This window comes from Argentina silus (genome assembly GCF_951799395.1).
Source record: "Argentina silus genome assembly, chromosome: X".
NCBI lineage: Eukaryota > Metazoa > Chordata > Actinopteri > Argentiniformes > Argentinidae > Argentina > Argentina silus.
This window is the reverse complement of record NC_139653.1, coordinates 35,307,425-35,330,096: the sequence shown is the minus strand read 5'-3', so window position 1 is coordinate 35,330,096 and position 22,672 is coordinate 35,307,425. Positions and strand designations below refer to the sequence as shown.

Sequence of the window (22,672 nt, the reverse complement as noted above, 5' to 3'; positions counted from 1 at the left end):
GAATCCAGAAAGAGGAGGAGCAACAGTACGCACTGGTGAAACAGTTGGAAGAGCAATACAACATGGCAAGACAAATGGAGGATGAAAAAAAGAAAACACTAGAGAAGGAGAGAGATGAACAACAGACTGAAATGGAGGCAGAGGAACCGAAGAAAGACAAGAGCTTCCGGAGAAGAGCGTTCAACTGGGTTAACCAGAAGATGAAGGAGCGCAACCTCCGGAAGATTGATAGGACCTTCAAGAGAGAGAAGGAGGAGGGGCACGAGGTGTACATCAACGGTAAGGCCTTCCTCTCTGAAAAAACAAGTCAGTTACTGTAAATGTTTTGTTCGATATGTATATCTGACTGTTCTATTTTATTCTAAACTTGGTACTATTGGATATTGTCCTTCTCTCTGTCAGGTGCCATGGCTGGGGGCGTGGCTTCAATGGCCACACACACGCTGCGCACCCGTGCCCAGAGAGAGCAGGAGAAGAGGGAGGAGCTCTTAGAGACGGAGGAGAAGAGGCAGAAGTTAGAGGAAAGCTGGAATAAGTTCCAGGACGAAAAGGCCCAGAAGAAAGGTGCCAAGAAACAAAAGGAGGTGGACCGATATGAGAAGTGGGCCTCGAAAAAGAGAGAGCGGAGGCTTGAAGGAATGGCGGGTGGGGAACATTTTGCAGAGGACCTGCAAGATGACCCAGAGGCGGCCATGTTTCCTGATCAAAAAATGACAATTTGGCAAAAAAGAAAGTTGAGGTGAGAAATAAAGCACACAGGGAAGAGGAGTTAGTAGTAGGATACACATTTCAAACAGACGTGTAGTTGAACGTGAAGTTGTTTGTCTAATGTCAACAGTCTGTATGTGAGCGTCTTATTATCTCTCACTTCCCTTTTTCTGTTATTTTCCTCAGATTGAACGTATTTGAAGATTAAAGATGCCGCCCCCCGCCACCACCATCTCCGTCTTTCCTCTTCTGACCAGTCATGGTTCTCTTCTTCATCTTCATATGTTTTCCTGTTCCTCCTGCCTTTCCAACATCCCTTTGTTTATACAAATGAAGAACCTTTGTTTCCAAGAGTGTACCCCACACTTTCTACACCTCACTCACACACTACCCCATTAACCCCACATACTACCCCATTAACCCCACACACTACCCCAATTATACACCACACTCACACACTACCCCTCACTCACCAACCACCCCAGTACACCCCACACTCTATAACTACCTCACTACCCCATACTCTATTATATCATGTCATATGACAGCCCATTCATATGAGAGAGTTTGAACCCATCAAGAAAATGTTGCCTGTATGTTGCAGATCTGGTGCTTAATAAAAAATTAAAAGAACTAACTGTCATTCTTGGTTGTCATTATTTGTCACAAAAAAACGAATGGCAAAAACGTACACAGACCGAAATTAAACTTTGCATTATGCTAATATGGCGGTGGTTTGTCTGAAATATTAGTGATATTTTCGAGGCAAAATTGTCATCTGATGGCACTTGACCTGCTCATTGTCATGAATTCTGTGGAGAGAGTCAATGTATTGATCACTGTGAGAGCTACTGGTGGGAGAATCACCATCAGAGATAATGGTGATCAGATGATCAGAGAGTCACTCGGTTGTAGATAGTAGAGATACAGGGGACAAGGACACGGATGTGACTAGTTGGGCTGGTCATGTGACTAGTTGGGCTGGACACTTAGTGGAGTGAATGACTGTTGTATGATTCTTTACTGTAATTCAACCTATTGATGTCTATAATCATGTGTCATGTTGAAACTGTAAAGCTTTTCTGTTGCCTTATTGAGGGTGACATGTCAATATTGTAAAATGCATATTGATGAATGATTAGAGCCTTGTACCAACACACAGTGGACATAACCGTCCATCATCAGAGTCCATGTGTGTAGATAGTTACCAGGATTCTCCGGACCAGGAGTGATGCAGCACAGCAGTGAAGTGGATAGAAGAACCAACTGTTTATAGAGATGCATGATTGTGGGGTGGGAAGCTGTACTTACAATGTACTTCACCTTCAGAGTCAGAGTCCGAGTAGTCCAGCTCTGATGTGGTTCTTATAAGGGGAGTGCATGTACTGGTCTGTCTTGTGTACAAGCAGAGCAGTGACTGAAACCCAGTAGTGTTGTAGTTCTCTCTTCCATCCACTAGAGGGGAGCAGAGAACACTACTATCTCAGGATGACCAAACAGCTGTTATACTCCTAAACCACCAACAAGGGGCGCCTATACATTAGTCAAAAGCCTACTGTTTGTGCTGGTGCTATGACAACCGTGGGGTCTACAGGTCATCGTAAAGGTCAGGTCCTGTCCACTGGGCTCTGTACCTGGAGAAGAAGGGGAGGTCAGTAGGGGACCTGGGGCACTGATCGTGGGCTCAGATAACTCCACAATGGAAGGGGGAGAGAGGAGGGCAGTTAGAAACAACTGTCATAAGCAGAGAGCTGCACCTGAGACATATACCCTCACCATGACAACACCCTCACCATGTCTGTAAATAGTCTGTCAACATGTATATATCTGTATACTAAACACTTGTATAGGAATATCTATATTCTATAGGTTCATTTTGAGTGTGTACTAACATAGGAGAGCAGCGGAAACTTCCGTAACAAATGTTTTTGAAACACAACTTTTTGAGTAAGAGGACTTGTGTTGTCATAGTCACTGCTCTGTCAGGTTGCTGTGGGACTATCGTTCCATCTGACTACGGTAAGCATGGATACCTCTGGGCTCGCTGAGTCTCTGTTTAGAACTTCAATGGTTCCAGGCATAAACTGGGGCCTGGAGTTTTTCCTGACCATGTGACCTGGCCAGCAAAACCTCCTGGCCCCTTGAAATTATAGCATATGGATTTTTTTTGGAGGGGGCATTAAAAGAGGAAGATGGAGGGAAATTAAAAAGACTGTTAAAACAATAATATCTACTCATCAAACACTTTATTAGAAACACCTGTACACCTTCTCATGGTGGAGGTGGTGTAACGGTGTGGGGAATGTTTTCTTGGCACACTTTGGGCCTGTTAATACCAATCAATCATCACTTGAATTCCACAGCCTATTTGAGTATTGTTGCTGACCATGTGCATCCCTACCTGGCCACAATTTACCCATCTTCTAATGGCTACTTCCAGCATGATAATGCACCACAAATGTCACAAAGCAAAAGTGGTCGCAAACTGGTTTCATGAACATGACAATGGGTTCAGTGTGTGATGCAATGTGATGCAATCATTTCATCATGGTCATCATGGACCAGAATCTCAAAGGAATGTTTCCAACATCTTGTGGAATCAATGCCACGAAGAATTGAGGCTGTTTTGAGAGCAAAGGGAGGCCCTAACCAGTATTAGTACAGTGTTCCTTAAAAAGTGCTCAGTGAGTGTATATAGAATAGGACTAGGATACAAACCAAACATTTGTCCCCCTGTCAACAAAGATGAAACAGGCACAGATTACCTATTTTTTTCTGATCATAATACGTACGTATTTATTGCCTGTTTGCTTGTTCCTGACATTGCTTCTTTTTCCATATTACAAAGAGTAAGACCAGGACTGTACAAACAACCTTTGATAAACATGAACAGCTCCCTCCACCTCCTCTTGCTCCTCCTCTTCCTACAACAGCAAAGCAATAATCAACACCATCATCATACAGCATCTACTGTTAGACCAAGAGAATATGGTACTGCACGTCTGTACACACATGAATAGATGCATTCACCATCTGCGCAATGTTTACAAGTAAAACAGATTCTAAAAAAAAAAGAGTTACAGACAGTTCTTACTATTCTTTTATTTTCTTGTTTGTTTGTTTTTACTTTGTATCGATAACTGGTTTTCTTTTCATAAAACACAGTAAAGGTTATGAATGCTGGGATCGTTCCTACCATGAATGCTGGGATCGTTCCTACCATGATAACTTGATGATATGAGTAACTCCTCAATCTGTCATGCAGGGTTAGGGTTAGGGTTAGGGTTAGGCCTTTCTGGACACCCAAGGTCACCTTACAGTAAGCTAAAAATATATTAAAAGTGCAACAAAAGCACTGTTATAATCAAGGAGATCAAAAAAGACATGCAACATGTTGAAACATAATAACTAAGGACAAAACAGCAACAACAAGACATGAACAGCATACAAATACAGGGTATAAAACAACAAGACAGGTTACTAAACAGTAGGAGGCAAACAGCAATAGGACATGTACAGCATAAAAACAGGGAATAGTGAGTGGCAGTTTTCAGTAGGTGAGAAGTGTCAGTTGTAGGCCATGGTGAACAGGTGTGTTTTGAGCAGTTTTTTGAATGAATGCAGTGTGTCTGTATGTCCCTCTCACATGATATATTTCCTCTTGTATCTAATTGAATGATTTTATGCATTAATTTTCCCACAGACATATGACACTTACGTAGCTGACACAAAAGGAGCAATGCAGCAGGACAGGAAAGAGAAAAGAAACCCTTATCTCTGTCAATTTGGAAATGGCAATAATGTAATAAACACAAGTATACTGCACAAACGACAAAGGGACACGTGAGGCCAATTATGAAATCAGAGACAAAGGTGGGCGTGAGGCCTTGATTTTTCTTCAAATTAGCACCTACAGAGAGAACAACGCAGTACAACGTAAGATCTGAATACGACTCCTGAAAGACAAAGTACTCTTTATTCAATTTTCTTTTTATCCAGTCTTGTCTAGTAAGCAAAACGTGTTTTATTCAAATGTATAGGATTTAGCTGCCATTCCTATTCGTTTATCAATTAATGTTATAAATATTATGCATTGGAAAAGGCAGTGCTCTGTGCAAAGTGCTATGTAGATGCAGTATTTACAGGAATTTCAATTCGATCACGTAAATGTATTTCTTGTTCCTGTTCAATTCTTTCTTCAGTCTGCTCTCTGTGACTCCGCATCCTAATATCCTGCCGCGAGCTGCAGAGGCTGTCCCGGTATGAACCGTCAGAACAGAAACACTGTGGATGGACCTACGTATGGCCTCTGAAATAGATACGCAGCGTCCGTTAACCGGCTCGACAGCCCCGACCGACACATGCAGAGCCTTGACGGATTCATAGTAGGAGTTATCTGTTTCACCCCGGGCAAATCAGAAACCCTGATTCCGAACTTAACAGCTAAGACCAAAGACACATGAAACGCCACTGAAAGAATTACTTCTAGAACTTAATACCCGATGCAATGATAAAATACAGGGTCGAGCGTTCACAACAGAATTTTACTTGCCACTTTCCCTACACACCTGTGCAAATTATCACTCAGCCAACGTGCGCTGTGTTGTGCTCAACCACTGCAATCATTAGCTGCCAAAACCACGTGTATAATTAATCCAGTGCAATCCAATGGAGGTGAAATCATTGCACATCGACGTGAGACGGTGACCCCCACTGGTGTGCACTTGCCAGCTATAGTAGTGTGTATTATCTTTCTGTTTTTCAGAGATGAACCTATTTCTCTCGCTCGTCCTGGCCGCGGGGCTGCACCTGACCCTCAGCCTGCCAGCCTCTACAGGTGAGTGAGACTACACACCTGCCCCCGTGAAGACAAGCGCATTCTGTCCTGGTTAAACACTGCCTGGTAAAGTGTTTCATTGCCTTTCGCCAGTGAACTTGGCTACTTCGAGTGGTTCAAGGGGCAGTCGTATTGACTGTATATACAGGGCTTGGCACCGTTTTAGTCCTTCGGACAATTGGGACTGATTTCGTGTTTTTTTTTTTTTTTTTTTTTTTTTTTACTTGTCCGAAAACTGAAGTCACATCGACAACCTTAATTTGTTTAAGGAAATAACAGACATGTTCAACCCTGTTATGAATGCCTCACGACTTTAGTTCAACTCAAGTATAAGCTTGTTTTTGTAGTAGAATTTAAGTAATGGTATTTTGAAATAACATACCGTTAACCAGAGCTGTTGATTCATTCAGAGACTTTATTCACAGAGGAAGCCGTGTCAGGTTTGCAAAGTTGAACACACTTTCCACTTCCGTTTCCTGTCTTTTTATAGACATCACATAGGTCAACACCCTTCATTCAACAAACGTCTACTTCCTGTCTACATACACCAATAATATTCAAGAACTACATTTCGTCATCCAGGGGCTACGCCCCCTTTGACTTGGCGTCGGTCAGTCTACTTGAGAGATCAATTGACCTAGGCTATTTTCTAAAGCCCTTTTGTCCTGGCTGTTTACAACTGTGTTTATTACCCATCTATCCTGTCCCTAGATCACTCGATCCTGTTTATACAGCTGTGTACCATTTTACTTCAAAGCATCCATACCCTCTAGTCAACCCCCACTTATCTGATCTCACCCCTCTGAGATGTTCCAGGACCATCTGGTGTCCTTGTGACCTTTTCCCCTAGGTGTGGGATTACCACCCTTATATTGTCTTTAAATTTACCATATTTTACGCCATTGTTTGTCAACAATGCAGTTGCAAACAAACACGGTATAGTTTTTACCATGTTTCTTCTCATGAGTGGTCAGTTCTTGCATCCAAAGCTCTGTCCATGAATTTCAGTGGTTACATTTTTCCCTCAGCTCTTAAGTTTAAAAAAAAAAATATATATAATAATACTTGTCTGTGTGGTTTGAGTGGCAGGCTCCAAATCCATTTTGCCTTCTCCAAGACAAGTTTATCCAGCTCACTCAGGATGAATATCATAATCTTTTTCCACATTTAGGGCACTTGGCAGTAGGAGATGGATATGTTATCTTAACAATCTGCTCATGTTGGTCTGCAGGGGAAAGTTTGGGAAGTCCTTTCATTCAAAGTGCAGTGGAGGAGGCAAAGAGACTTGTAGATGAAGCATACAAGTATTCCAGAGAAAAGTGGGTGAACATATACATTTTCAGAAGAGAACAAAAGCCATGACACCTTTTTGACCGTCATGTCTCCTCTTCACCATTTCACTACCATTTGTAGTTTTTTTTTATTATTGTGTTCAACAGCCGTGACCTCTGATTGTGTTTCCTGGTGCTGCAGAAGCTTGGAGAGGGTGCGTAGGGAGGCCACCAAGCCCTCAGACGTCCTGCGGCTCATGAAACAGCCTGTCAGAGACACGCGCAGTGCCGTGCGAGCTGCGGACTACTTGGAGAACAGCCTGAGACTGATACATGAGAGCCCACCGCATTCACAAACGCTCCATCAATGCAACAGGTCAGTTGCATCCATGCACACATGCAGGCATACGTGTGCATGCACACAACACGTCAGTCACACATGCACACACTTATTCAATCTCATCTACGTATTTCCCCTCTACATACTATAGACACACGCACTCCTATTTGGGACACGTTCTCGTATGTCTTGTTTCTCAGACCTGCTCACTGAAGAGGAGCTCGAGGTCATCGTCCGGGTGAGCGGCTGTGAGGCTCGAACCCGGCCTCCGTCCTGCCGCACCACGCCCAACCTCGCCAAGTTCCGCACTGCCACCAGCGTCTGCAACAACCTGTAAGGGCAACTATAATAACAATATCAGGCTTTATCTCCTTACCATGGTAGTCAGGGCAAAGCCGGTATGCTGATTGACATCTGCGGGTTTGGCTGCATACAATGCAACCGTCTTGGGTCCTTTGAGCAGAGTGACTGTTGGGTGGAACATAAGGAGGTCCAGTGCTGTTCCTGAAGGTGGGCCATGGCATGGCGTCGGCCGCAGGCAGCCTGAGTTTCTCAAGTGAAGTTGCTTAACCCACCAACTGCCAAGGAATTCCGGAACACTCGCCACCTAGAGTGCCAAGTGTATTATGGGCCCACACAAAAAAGAACAATAATAAAATAAAAATTCATGCTTGTTTCCAGGAAGGACCCTTTTCTTGGAGCATCCAACACGCCCTTCACTCGCTGGCTGAGAGCGGAATATGATGATGGGGTCTCTGCACCAAGGGGCTTTGACAGAACCAAGACCTTCAACAACTTCATGCTCCCGCTGGTATAGTGAACAAAACCAGCCAGTTCACATAAACTGAGACAAGTAATGATGCTTGAAAAATACAGTTGGTTTCTTACCAGTTCAAACTACTTGTGGAACTGGAACCAGGCACAATGGGGATGAAATAGTGCGGAGAAGAGCGTTGAACATGGTTGGAATGACTGCAATCCTGTCGCCATAAGGCATGTACGTTTTGATAAATACCATGATTATACACTCCCCATCCCCCCCCTCCTCTGTATCCAGGTCAGGGAAGTCTCTAATCGTATCCTGAAAACGACAGACGTGGGTGTGGTCAGCGATCCAGAGTTCTCCCACTTTTTGACCATCTTTGGCCAGTGGATCGACCACGACCTGACCTTCACGCCCTTCTCCCCCAGCATCCGCTCCTTCAGCAACGGTCTGGACTGTGACGAGAGCTGCGAGCGCTCCGATCCCTGCTTCCCCATCCAGGTCAGTCCCGCACCCCAACTCCTCTCCTTGCACCCCAACATCCCATCCTGTCAACCACACTTCCCTTCTGTATACACCAAGCACATTCTCAGTCCAGGGATGTTCTCCCTGGGGTTTTCATAATGCAATCCATCACTGCGCTGTTCAAAAAACCTGGGGAGAACCCTGGGGTACTCTCTAACTCCTCTTATTTGCCCCATAACCAGATTCCTCGCGGGGACCCCCGGCTGCACACTGGGCCAGACAGCTGCCTCCCGGTCTTCAGTACCGGAACCACCGCCTTTCTGTTTGGTGGTGTGGCCGAAAAGAGGGAGCAGATCAACGCTCTGACAGCCTTCCTGGACATGGGCCAGGTCTACGGCTCTGAAGAGGGGCTGGCGAAAGACCTCCGGAACCTCGACGACGACGGAGGCCTGCTGCGCGTCAACACCAAGTTCACAGACAATGGGCGTGAGCTGCTGCCCTTCACCATTATGGAGGTGAACGCCTGTGCCACACGCCAGGAGATCACCGGCGACCCCAATGCCCAGGAGGTGCCCTGCTTCATAGCAGGTTAGCCTCAACATGGGTACTGCACGATAAGGACACCGGCCCCTTCTCATAATCCAAACACCCCCACTTTCTGGGGCTTTTCTCTCAGGGAGAGGGGGGACAGCAGGGCTAGTAAGAGCCTGTTATGTATTACCATCTGTCAGTCCAGTATCCATTCTCAGGACAGTGTATTCCTGTTCATGGACTCCCTGGCCACTCCTAAATCCCAGTCAGTTCCCTTCACCTGCACCTCATAGTAGAATCTCCTTGAGGGAAAACTCCTTTCCCAGGACATTGACACATCTGCCAAACCTCTCAGGGCGGTCCTGTCTAGTGTCTACATGTCTCACTTGTTTCACATCCTCAGACAGGATGCGACAGGGATGTGTAGAGTCATGTCCACTGTGGAGAGAAACATACCGTTCACATGAGAAACATTATGACTGAATTAGCAAGTACAGTACAAGTGGATATCATTAATCTGGGGGATTGTGTGTGAGGCTTGATTGTTATAAAATACAATGTGGATACAGTAAGGGCTGTCCATGTGTGACTAGGTAACAAATGACAGCACACCCAATAGCAAATGTCAATGATGTTTATGGTTGTAAATGACCAGCCTGGCTTTACCAAGCTTATAGCTGTAAACCACACTAATACCCCCCCCCCCATCTTCAGCAGTTGACCAAATGCAGTCTGAATGGGTTGATCTAAACGTGTGCTCTCGACATCTCTGTCCCCAGGTGATACCCGCCCGAATGAGAATGTAGCCCTTACCACTATTCACACATTCTTTTTGCGGGAGCACAACCGCCTGGCTCGTGCTCTGCGCCGTCTGAACCCACACTGAGACAGTGAGACTCTCTACCAGCAGGCCCGCAAGATCATGGGCGCCTACATCCAGGTAACACACCCACACATCCTCATGCTCTCCTCTCTGCTGATTTCTCATCAGTCCCCCAGTTAATCTACATTGACTCTCTCATTGATCCCCTTCATCAGTATCCGGCATTCCACAGTGGGGCTTAGGTTGTGCATGCCAAGGCCAATTGCTTTTCCAGTCACTCCTGCCCTATACAGTACACTTGAAACCTCAGGCTTTTTGCCTTCTCTACCTTGCTAGCGAACTTGGTGGGTGGCAAGAATAATCAAAGTTAGCTCGCTGTAACTACACGATCGAACTGACCTGAATAGTGCTTTTACAAATAATATTGCCATAAGCTGTTGACATTCAAACAGGCTTGTTCACTGGGCTTTTAGCACTAGCTGTCCACTAGTAAGCCTTGGCACACCCTGGCACCACTGTCAAAGCGGCTAATGATGTGGACTAGCACCGTGGGCGTCTAGCAGGGCATACCCTCTCCTCCTTATTTTCTGTCTGCCTACACCATGTCCAATAAAAACTGAACTGAGACTACCACACCAAAAAAAACCGGTTAATGATGTACAGTACACACCCACAGCCCACTCTCACTCCCCCTCTCCAACCCAGGTGTTTGTGTTCCGTGACTATCTACCAGTCATTGTGGGTGACGAAGCAATGAAGCGCCAGCTAGGACCTTACCCTGGCTATAATTAGAATATCAATCCCAGCATCGCCAATGTGTTTGCTACGGCGGCATTCCGCTTCGCCCACCCGACCATCCAGCCCACCTTGTTCCGCCTGGACGACCTCTTCAGGGAAAACAGACAGTTTCCAAGCATCCCCCTCTTTAAGGGTTTCTCCACCCCCTGGAGAGTCATATTTGAGGGTTAGTGCTGGGGCGTTGGGATGCCTGGTAAAGTATCTGCCAAGTGGGAAACATTTTCATCAGGTAATCCTGTTCTGTTTCCTCTTTCTCTGCTTTTTTCTGCCTCTTTCCTCTCCTCTTCTAGGTGGTATTGACTCTCTGCTCAGGGGTCTGCTGCGCCGACCAGCCAAGCTGAACACTCAGGACAGCATCTTGGTGGAGGCTCTGAGAGACAAACTCTTTTCGTTTGTGGAGGATATGGCGATGGACCTGGGCTCCCTCAATATGCAGCGTGCCCGTGACCATGGCATTCCTGGTACACCGCTCTCCTGTATCCCCCTAGGATAGGTCTAAGAACATCAATCATTATTATTACTACCCTAAGGGGTCACCAACCCGAACGTCGCTGGTTCAAATTGCGCTTAGGACACTACTTCACATTTTCTTTTGTGTTAATTCTTGTTGCTTATGCTCGTATTTGCTAATGCCTTCCCTGACAACTTACCCTAACCTTAATCACTCGAAGTTAATGCCTAATACTGCCTGACTATCACGCAATTTGTAATTCACATGGTCAACCATACGTAAACATTGGTTTTCTGTGGCATGAACAATTGGAACGTTTGTATCGGAATTATCAGGTTGCCACGATGAAGATATCTAGGGACGAACATGGCAAGCTTGTATGGAATGCTCCACAGGAGACCATTTTAGCTAGATTGTTGAATCTGACTTTAAATGTAATGTCATAATCGGGACAAGTGTGCTAGGGCAAAAGTGGCTAGTCACTAATATAGCTGAGAACAGGCATGCAGTGCTGCAACACGGATGTGGTTTCGGTGTCTCCGGTGACGTTTACTTCACCAGCGCTTTTCAGTTCACCTCACTGAGCCAGTCTTTTCCTTCCCTTTTCACCCTAGCCTACAATGCATGGCACAAGTTCTGTGGGCTCCCTGCACCTAGGAACCACGTTGAGCTGGCGCAGGTTCTGAACAACCCAAGCCTGGCCCACAGACTGCTGCAGCTCTACGGCACGCCGGCCAACATTGACGTGTGGCTAGGGGGCGTGGCTGAACCCTTTGTACAGGGGGGGCGCGTGGGGCCTCTCTTCGCTTGTCTCATCGCCACCCAGTTCCAGAGGATCCGTGAGGGAGACAGGTGCGTGTGTGTTTGGGGGATGCTGTGTGTGTGTCAGTCAAGGAAGGCTGGTGGAGGTAGAAATCGGAGGACTGGTTCATTGTAATGAATGGAACGAGGAATGGTAATCAGTGTTCCTTCCACACCTTACAATGAGCCAGTCCTCCGATGTCTGCCTTCCCTGGTGTCTATTTTGAATGCATGTCTGTACTGTATGTGAATCTCTTTCACTTTTGTGGTGGAAGTCTAGGATTTACCACTCTGTACTTTAGCTCTTCGGAGGTAAGAATCAAGAAACAAGTCCTGAGTAGCCACAATATCTGAGTCCGGTATTTATTGCTTGCAAACAAGAGACAAGAGCGTAACAGCAGCCCAGCGTAGAACTGGGGTTCGTTCAGCACAAGTCTAAAGAGACAATGATTAGGTTTGTCTTTTATACATTTTGAACATATTGCCAGGCGCCTACAAGGCTATCGGCTGATGGCCTTGTGCTTACGTGTGAAAGGGCGGGAGAGAATGAACAATGGGGAGGCTTTCTTTACTGATTAATCGCCGTTCAACATTTCACACCTATCGACAGGATGCGCCTGTCCCCCCATTATTGCTCTCTCCTACCACTCCCTCAGAGATCACCGCTGTTCATATGGTAAATCATACAGTGCTTCTCAGAACAATGGCTATAGAACTTTAGAGGAGTGGCAAGAGAAAATGTCATCACAGTAGTTACACAAGTTGTATCAGTCATATGAAAGTGTATAACCTGAAAATAGTTCTATGAATGTATTTTCCATAACACTTTGCTCCTCCCCAGACTGTGGTATGAGAGCCCAGGAGTCTTCACCGCCAGACAGAGGGCAGCCCTGAGCACTGCCTCTCTGAACCGGATCATCTGTGACAACACTGGCATCACCAGACAACACTGGCATCACAAGCCTGGCAGTAGTAGGCTCATCCCCTGCTCCAATGTCTCGCGTGTAGACCTCTCAGTCTGGAGGGACAGAGGCTGTTCAAATTCTGGTGAGTGGCCTCTGTCTCCATGGCCCGGTCTACACTTGTTGCTTATGTCTTGTTGCTTATGACTGGAGGTCTACGTGTGTGGAGGTTGTGTTCCGTTGTTGGCCCTGTTTCAGCTGACCACCTCGCACTCTCATTTTCATTTCACCTTTATTTACACGGGACAAACGCAGTGGATTGTATTTCTAGTCCCAGTCTGGCCACAGAAGGCGCATGCAGCTGAAAACATTTGAACTGAGACTTTGTAATACCAGGTGTGGACACGGATCTGATCATACCAGGATAACAAGTCTGATTTTAGTGTAGATGAGGCCTATGAAGACACAGACACTGTGTATGCATGATTACTGAAGAGTGAGGGAATACAGGAGTGAATCAGTACTTTATTTATATGTCTGTATAGACTTGAAGTGATTAATTTGCTCCACAACTCTCCTATTCAAGTGTGACTTTCTTAGTCAAATAGAGAATCTAGCTAGAGCTTCATGTGTGTTTGAGTTGGCTGGCTAACTTCATCCTGAAATGATTGACTTGCGTGATTGGATCTTGCTCTACCATATTCTCAGTCTTGTATGAAGCCCTTGCATGAACTATGCCTTTGCACTTAACAAGTCAATCTTACAAAAGAGATTTTAAATCTGAGATGACAAATAAAATGATTACATAATAATAACTTGTGTAATATGTATATGTGCTTCTAATAACACATGTGGTTTCTGATCTTACAGGTGAAAGCTGCTATGATGACAAGGTCAGTATTTTTATGACTTGCCTGCCTGTGAAATTGGATACACATTCAGTTATGAAGTAATTTTGACCAATACCATGGTAGTCAAATCAAGCTAAATGTCTTTTTTTCTGGGTGGAAGGGCTCTGTGCTACCCACCAGGTCCCAGCACAGAGCCCTTCCACCCAGAAAAAAAACAGACATTTAGCTTGATTTGACTACCATGGTATTGGTCAAAATTACTTTTTAAAAAGGGGCAATCTGGAATTGGTGCAACCACTTTTAAATGAAATATGTAGGTTGATTATTAAAGAATGCCACTTCTAAATGCCTGTTAGTTCGTGCTTGTTTTATGCCATTGGTTACAAAGTGTAATTGTAAAACTACACTGTATAGCTTTAAAAACATGGTTAAAATTGTTGGGGCTTTTGCTCTAGCTAGCTCAGCAGTCATGTCCTCTAAACCCAACTGAGTGCGTACAGAATTTGGACTCACAACTGCTTATACGTGATTGCTCTTAAGCACGTGCCAAGGACAGAGCAAAGCCAGCAAAAATGTACGTCACAAGCTTTTTCTCTGACACCACTTGGACAATTTTGATTAAACTTGGGTGAATGATTGGTCTTGCCATACAGATTAGGAAATTACGCTGATTGTCCAAATTGACTAAACTATTGTTTAGGAGTTTCGAGGTGATGTCATAATAGGGAGCAAAGTGGAGAGCTAGGAGTGTCCGCAGTGAGCTGTTCTTGGTTAAATGCTGAGCACAGGGCTGTGTCTGGGTGCTCCGTGCGCTAGCAGCGATATGCTAACACCAACTAGGTAGGCATTGCTATGCTAGTAAGAGAGTAGCTTGATAGTAAGAGGGCATAAAATACATTTAGAAAGTCTGTCATACAAAGAGTGTGTATTTAGATGTCCTCAATTTCAACTGAAGTACCCGCCATCTTGTGAGATGTGTTTGTCCCGCCCCTCCTTCAAGCAATAGTGTCGCTGTAGCCCCTAACGCCGTAGGCATAATGCATTTGGGAATAATATTTTGAGAAATTAATGCAAAGCTGATAGTCAAATAAACAGTTCAGGTTCTGGTAACTTTTCAGTCTAGCTAGGAATGCAGCTGTAGGCCTATAGCCTAATGAATTTGTGAATAATATTTTGTGAGTGACGTCTGTTATGCAGCATCATTTAATACCAAAACTTGGCCTATATCAATATGGAAACCAGAGGTGTGTAACCTTGGTTTATAGCCAGTTGTCATAAATTATGTGTATCTTTACCGATACCGTCAAGTATAAATGTCAGATACGCTCGTCCAGAAACAGAACAGCCGTGATTACAGATGAACTAAAGAGAGGGAACACGTCCTTGAAACTGACCTCCCGGAGGATCCTTCAGTCCTTCTACTCTGGAGCTGTGGAGAGCATCCTGGCTGGCAACATGGAGCTCCAACCCCCCCTCTCCATGTCCTGTACACCAGGAGGTGTAGGACCAGAGCCTACAGGATAATGAAGGACCCTCACCACCCAAAAAACGGACTGTTCCAGCTGCTGCGGTCAGGCAAACATAATTACCCATTGCAGACTCATCCTCCACTGTAATTATCTGTACACTGTAAAACATTTTAGGTCAGTTTAACTTGCAAATGAAGGTTCACCTGCTGCCTTAAAACTGCAAGTTAACTCAACTGAAGATTACCTTTGTTTCAACTCTGAAAATAAAGTTCAAAAGGTTGATTATACTACAATGTTCTAGTTGTCACAATATTGTTTTTTAAGTTGTTGAAGTTGACTTAACTTTTAATCACTTGTAATCTTAACTTGATACCATTAGTTGAAACAAAAAAATCATTATACATCATCAATACATGAAAACTTTTAATCACATCTTGTTTAAACTTGATACTGTGAGTTAAAACAAAAAACTTTTTTCATTTAAAATTAAGTGGATCATAATTCCAAATTTGTTTCAACTTGCATGGTAAATGACCTCACACTGAATTCTAAAAATACATGTTTATATAAACTTTAACAGGGGTTAAAGGCTGTAACATGCCATACCCAATGTATGTCTAACATACCTGAACAGGTGCACTCACAAGTGCAAGTGTGTGCGTGTGTGTGTCTGTGTGTGGGGGGGGGGGTGGACTTGCACACAGACAGGACGGACAGACAGAGACAGACAGAGAGAGGGTGGACTTGTAGACAGACAGGACAGACGGACAGAGGGTGGACTTGTAGACAGACAAGACAGACGGACAGAGGGTGGACTTGTAGAAACAAAGAAGGTGAGGTAGGGTTGAACAATGGGGTATGTGAGATACTAAACAGATAATCTTAAAATCTCAAAATGAAAATATATAATGTTGGTGTAAAGAACAAGGCAAGCTTCCCAAATAACTGCTGCCTCCTAGTAGTTGCTTGACAAGTGCATTCCTTTGTTTACATGCGATATCTAAGCAGTTATCTAAGCAGAGTCCATGGATTCTGGCTGAACATTGGTCCGGTTTAATGTTCATGACAACCCTCTGAAGGAACTCAAAAGAGTACCTCATATTACGTGGGTACTCAAGGTTAAGGCAGTAGATTGCGCCCAGTAACATGGCAAAGCCCGTGGGCACATCTCTGAGGTCATGTAGGATGATTTTCTCCTCTACTACCAGAGCCACGTTGAAAACATCCAAAGGAAATGCATCATGCAGAGGGCCTTCGTGTCCAATCAACAGTCCAACTTGCATTCCTCTCATTATCACGTCAAGGGTTTCACCATGAACCTGAAAACATAAAGAGAAAAACACACATCTTAACTGACTGACTTAAACATCACTGCTATTCTAATAAAGAAAGGCTACAAATATCTTTGAAATTAGTTGAGTGAGTGTTGTCATTGCCTTTCTGCATGTTCATTGTTAAACCCAAATAATAAAATAAACCAACAGTCATTTTGGCCACTATGTGGAGCTAAACTGAGAGAAATGTACTGCATTGAAATTTTCTCTATTTCTCAAAAATGTAGTATATTGGGATTTTAAGTATGAATAAGAATTCAATGTTTTATACATTGCATTTGAAATGAAAGAATGATTATTATAGACTATGCATCATACAGCTACATGCACATGGACAGAAACTCCGGGACACACCTCTTAACTAACATGTAACACGTGGTCAATAAAAAAAAAAGTCTAGGCTGTAGCCTACTACTTTATCATCCCATCAAACTTTTTTCTGATATACTGATATACTACTAGGCTATTTTTTTAGAGAAGTTAGCATTACATTTATAAAAAAAAAAAAAAAAAAAAAAAAAAATATATATATATATATATATATATATATAAGTCTGGATATTTTATTACATATTGGTTAAGTTATTGCATTTTGGGTTTCATTACACTTTCGATTTAAATTAAGGGCACATTTCATAAATTTTTCAGACATTACTACATTTGCTTGCCATAGGGACAAAATTCTAATTATTTCAAGGAAACCTCGTCAATGTTGGGTGTGTGGTGTTTGCCAAACATAGGGCATAGTTATTTTTACAATTGTGATAATAATAACTTAAGATGAAGAATTATTACATTTACTATTTCATTTGTAAAAATTATCCCATACCACTTCTGAAAATGAGTGTATAACGAATGTAATATAAAATGTGTAAATACAGTGTCTTACATCACACATCCTGATTATGTCGGAGGAATCTTCTGCAAGGTAGCATGGAAGACCAAGTAGGGCAGCTGTTCTTTTGTTTTGGTTGGTGTCCTACAAGAACAGACAAGAGTTTGTGAATAGGATATCCAAGCTACAATACTACTATTTTAGTACATCAACAAGAAATGATTTCTATGCAGTACATACCTCCTTTTGAAGACAACTGAGAACACTGCTCAGGCGCAACCTCCTGCCTGATGCAGCAGCTGCTTCGTACATCTGTAGAACACCTGGCACCAAGGCATCAAGTCCATCCAGGAATGACTCCAGCAGGTCTTTGGTGACGATTCTACTGAACTCGGCACTAAGCTGAAACCAATAATAAAAAAGCAGAGAAAAGGGGCAATAAATTAGGGAAAATTAAGAGCAGCATAGAGCTCTAAGGGGTAGACACACAAAAAACACAAATATGATTGCAACATATAGTGCATAGTTTGTCTACCTCAAAGCTCAAGTAACACAATATAGGATTTCTATGCTGTACTCAGTTGGCAAAGGACAATGCAGGCCATCTGTCCACGACTGCAGAAATGAGTGGCTCGTCACCAATGATCTCTTGTCTTCGCTGGGAGAATGTTGCAGTCATCAATTCATCGAGCAGGTGCAAATCTGGCTCTCTCTTCTGCACTTCCAAAAGCATGGTCTCACGATCCTTATCTGATTTAACAGTAGTTTGTCCATAAGGTGGCTCTGGTAAGTAGTGGATCTCTCCCCTTTTTGCCTTCTTGATTGGCTTGGTGTTTCCCCTTCTTTTTCTTTTATTTACAAGAACTTCAGGGCATCCAGCTGCCATCATCCTCTGACGGTAATTGCCCATCTTGAATGTCAGGCTGAATCTCCAGCAGTACCATCCTTTACCTGAACCAGGCTCCCTGAGACAAGGGTGCTTTGCAACAAGAGCTTTGGCTACGCTTTCTAAATTGTCTTTACTTGGATAGCAAGTGATTTTGGTTATGCTATCAGCCAGTTTGTCCAGTATTTCACTCTTCACACTCTTTGAGATGACCATCACGGCTCCATCCTTGGCATAGGCCTCATTTGCTACCCTCAGCTGAAACTCAACGTCATGGGAGAAAACTGGAATAACAAAGGGATCAGGCCATTCTGTAGAATCAACACTACTAGGGGGATCAGGGCTTGCACTATTCTGGGAACTAAGGCTTGCACTATTCTGGGAACTAAGGCTTGCACTATTCTGGGAACTAAGGCTTGCACTATTCTGGGAACTAAGGCTTGCAGTATCTAATGTCGAGTCAGAAACTGGTTCAGAAAACGTGAACAGAACTTTCAGTGTGGCTCGTTCAGTTGGTAGGTCCTTGATGTCTGTCAAATTGCAGAGCTCGTTCCCAAAGTCTGGATCTTCAAATTGTAAAAGGAACTTCCCACTGAGGCCCAGATTGTTGCGCAGTACTACACATAGCTCATCAACTGATGGGGGAACATTCTGTAGGGTGACACGTCTTATTTCCTGAGGTGAGACGATGACTCTGAGAAGCATCATTGATGAGATGCCAAAAACTGAAACACAGTGAACAAACAAGAAAACACTTAATTAAAAACAGTAAATAATATGAATCTAAGAGAAGCTGTAAATGGAGTTAAAACAGCAGAGAGATTACAACGGATAGGGAGTGAATTCAGAGATCAGTTAGCCATTTCTACACTACATCTTTATATAGCAAATAGTTGTTTGTTGATACATTGTGGGACTGAGTGTCATATAACCTTTAAAGTGCAGTTTATATCCCGTTATGTGGTCCAAAGATTAAGAGTTTGTTTAAATTTATGATAATCCACCCCAATCAAATATTACCTTAATGTAACATGAATGTCCTTGGAGTGACGAGCAGCTTTTCTTCAACAGGGTATGCAGCAAGGGGAACGTAGTCATTCAGACTGTCCGGATCAATGACCACAATTGTTGTAGGATCTCGTCTGGTGAGCTGGTAACACCTGAGATGCTCCTGGAAGGTCGCTGTGAATAGTTCCATAATGAATGATATGCAACCATCCACTACACAGATCTCCAATACTCTCCCAAAATCTGGCAGTCCATATGTCTGTCCAACTGAGAGTACCATGCCTTTAGAATATTTTGTCCCATTCAAGTAAGCAATGGAGGTGAGTGAAACAGAGTCCAGACCTTCAAACTTATTCCATACAGCCTCTCTGATTGCAGCATCTAAGATGCCCACAGACACAACTGATACTCTTCCAGTTTCAATGCTTGGCTTGAAAATAGTTGGCATCTCCAAGTAATATGACAACATCAGTTGATGTCTTGTGGCCAACGTGTGCAGAATATTTTTGAAATTGCCAGTATTGTGAACCACTTTTTTAAAGAAAGAATGTTTTGCCTCAAATCGTAATGTCCAGAACTCAATTAATGGTCCAAATTTCTGTATCAGAACAGGATAATGTTCAAGATAATGATGTTTAGGGCATAATTTAGTACCAGGAAATACTTCTAAGAGCAACTGTCTGTGGTCAGAAATTTTGGCTTGTAGGTAGCACAGGGTTTCTGTTGTGAATGAGGGGCTTGATAACACCTCCACAATGTCTTTCAGTTCAAGGACCACAGACCAAGTCTTTTCACTGTCTGGAACATGATGGCCAATCAACAGTGGAAGAAATCTCACAAGTGCCCAGTTCTCATGTCCGTTGCCACCAATTGTTCCTTTTTTTGAAAAGTTTGTTTATATTGTCTGAGGCCTGTTAGTTTTGTCAGAAAACTGAAAAGGAAATGATGCTATTCTATCATTAAGGTCATTCAATGTGAAGTACTTTTTAGCAATAAGATCTGAAAGACATATGCATAGTTCCACAGGTACAATTCCCTCCAATATATCGTGCAGAAAATCAGGTGGAAAACCTTTTGCAGGATGAAAGTGGGCAAGTCTGCTTAAAGGACATTCTCTCTTCAAACCATGAACACATGAGGCATCAGTTGTGTTAAGCACATTAATGGCTTCATCAAACAGTTCTGGTGTTCTGAAAGTAAATGTCCCGCTTCTGACATCATGATGCTGAATATCTTTAAGGTTAGCCAAACAAAATCTGCAAAATTTCTCCACATTGAAAGACTCTTGGTATCCAGCAAGGGAGTGTGCACCTAAGTTGTCTGCCGACACAAACAAAACAGTACCTTTGACATAAGACCCAAGTCTATTTACAAATACACCGGTCGTCTCTAAATGCTGAAGGTCTCTAATCAGAGGCTCCAAAACTTTGCTGTAACCATATTGTTTTATATGTACAGTTTTGCACAGTGCAGCTAGATAAATTGATGATAATGTTGATCTAAGTCTTATGGGTAAGTTAGCTATCACCCAATATATACCACACAACTTATGTTTCTTTTTTGAAGTTCCCAATGGATTACAGATTTCAAAATCATCAATGTATAAGCCAAGAGCTATGCCTAATTCTTCAGCAAAAAGTTTGTTTTCTTTAGAGTATTCGCCATCTTGAAATGAGCAATAATGACCTTCCCGTACATTGGATCTCTGTAATGTCTGTAGAATCTCACTTCTTTCCAACAACTTACTTAACAAATATAAAAATAGGAACATAAACAAATGAATGATTTTTTTCTTGTGGATTTAGCACATATTCAACCGGTTCAATCACTGTAAAAATCTTTCTGTAAAATGACTGCCTTTTACGTTCTGTGCCAAAAGGCCCTGCTCTTGAAAGAAATTTGAGTGGGTTCAAAGATTGTATTTCATCAGACAATGATGTTACAACAGAGGCATCAGCTGCAGTTATTTTCCTCCAAAACTTTCTCTATAGTTTTTTAAATATTTTTATAAGCAAAGTCTCCAATGTCAAATAACTCATCAATTACTTCCTGTACTGCTGAATTTGAAACATGTAGAATTGTTTGCATACGGATAAATAAAGATGCCAACTGACGTTTAATTGCCTCTCCATTTTCAAGAGGAGGTACAGCCTCGGGTACTGAATCATATGAAGTTGATGCCTCAGTCCCAGAAACAGAATCCTCTTCTAGCACTGCATTTGTAAGTGTATGGTGTACAAAAAGCTCTGGTCTAAAACTGTTTAAGGTGGACAACCTATGATAGCGACTTCTATGAGAAGTAAATGTTGAAAGTACATTGGACTTGAAAGAGCAACCTGCAAACGGACATTTAACTGTTTCCCTGTTCCTCAAATGAGTCTTCAGATGGGCAAAATATTTGATAAGGTTACTAAGCTCTGAGAATGTACACAAATCACAGCATAACTTAGTCACAATTTTATGACCTTTTGAATGTTCTTTCAAGTGGTTTTTAAGTTCAGTTTGGGTTTGAAATGTGTTCAAACAGTCTTCATAAATACAGACAAGGCCTGAACACCTCCGGTGATGTCCATGATGCTCTTTATAATGCTGTATTATTTTTCCTTGGCCACTGGAGGAGAAGGCACAAAACTTACATTTCCACATGAACTGGACGTGCTTGGATTCTGTGAACAGAAAAATTTAAAATTAAATTAACATAACATTTATTTAAGCAAGCAAGTGGTTAAGAACAGTTATCTATTAACTACCAAAATAATAAACAAAAAAAACAAAAAACAACTATAAACCAACATTCCACATGTTATTTTCAATTACATTTAGTTTATTGGATTACGTTTAGCTAACACTTATGCAGTATAATTCAACAACCCTGCAAGAATTACAACCTTTATGGTGGTTAAAATATTCAGTTTGGGTTTGTTATAAGTGGTGTTGTTGTTAATTTTGAAAACTGTAAATTGTGATGTTGAATATTACATTATAAACTGAATATAAAACAAAAACACAAATCAATATTATCCAATTCATCAGTAGTGCCAACAACTAGCCAACATGAGTTAAGTAGGCTCTAAAACCTCCAACCTGTTGATAATGATTAGTTAAGCATTGAATATCCACTGTTAAAACAACTTTACTAAATGAATTTGACTACTAAATAGTCAATATAAAATATAAAGAGTGAGCAAAGCACGAGCACGAAGTGACTCAGCCCTAACACCACGAGCCTCAACCGTTAGCTAACAGTTAACTAGCAAACTAAGTTAGCTAACTCATGTTGGGCTCGAATAAAAACGAATTTTGCAGTCACATTTTCCAGGCTATTAAAAAGCACAACCTACACAGTTAACGTTATTACGTTACTACACATAAGGTTAATGTTAAAATACTTAATTAGAGATAATTAAACTCACCTGGCACTGCTGTTCCTCAGCTGGAGAAAAAAAAGACCGCTTCACCACTCGTCACTTCGGTCCCTTCGCTGCACGTCCTGTTGCTCTGCCTCGGTTTGTAGGCCGTTGTCAGGTACATAGTCTCTTTCCGCGTGTCGAAGTAGTCCTTGATAATTTACTACAAAGTGTCTGTATTTCGATTGGAAC

The 22,672-nt window shown here is 42.7% G+C and overlaps 1 pseudogene across 1 annotated transcript in view; it reads left to right on the top strand.

Annotated features, from left to right (window-relative positions):
• Positions 1 to 200: 200 nt before the first annotated feature.
• The window catches only part of LOC310822356 (eosinophil peroxidase-like), an 86,616-nt pseudogene continuing 64,144 nt past the window's right edge, over positions 201 to 22,672 (top strand). Inside the window, exons 1-12 of the transcript in view lie at positions 201 to 279; positions 5,474 to 5,545; positions 6,777 to 6,864; positions 7,019 to 7,192; positions 7,357 to 7,489; positions 7,838 to 7,967; positions 8,214 to 8,420; positions 8,627 to 8,972; positions 9,695 to 9,855; positions 10,444 to 10,702; positions 10,827 to 10,997; positions 11,602 to 11,839. The product of the transcript in view is annotated as an eosinophil peroxidase-like (transcript). The remainder of the gene's footprint in view (positions 280 to 5,473; positions 5,546 to 6,776; positions 6,865 to 7,018; positions 7,193 to 7,356; positions 7,490 to 7,837; positions 7,968 to 8,213; positions 8,421 to 8,626; positions 8,973 to 9,694; positions 9,856 to 10,443; positions 10,703 to 10,826; positions 10,998 to 11,601; positions 11,840 to 22,672) is intronic.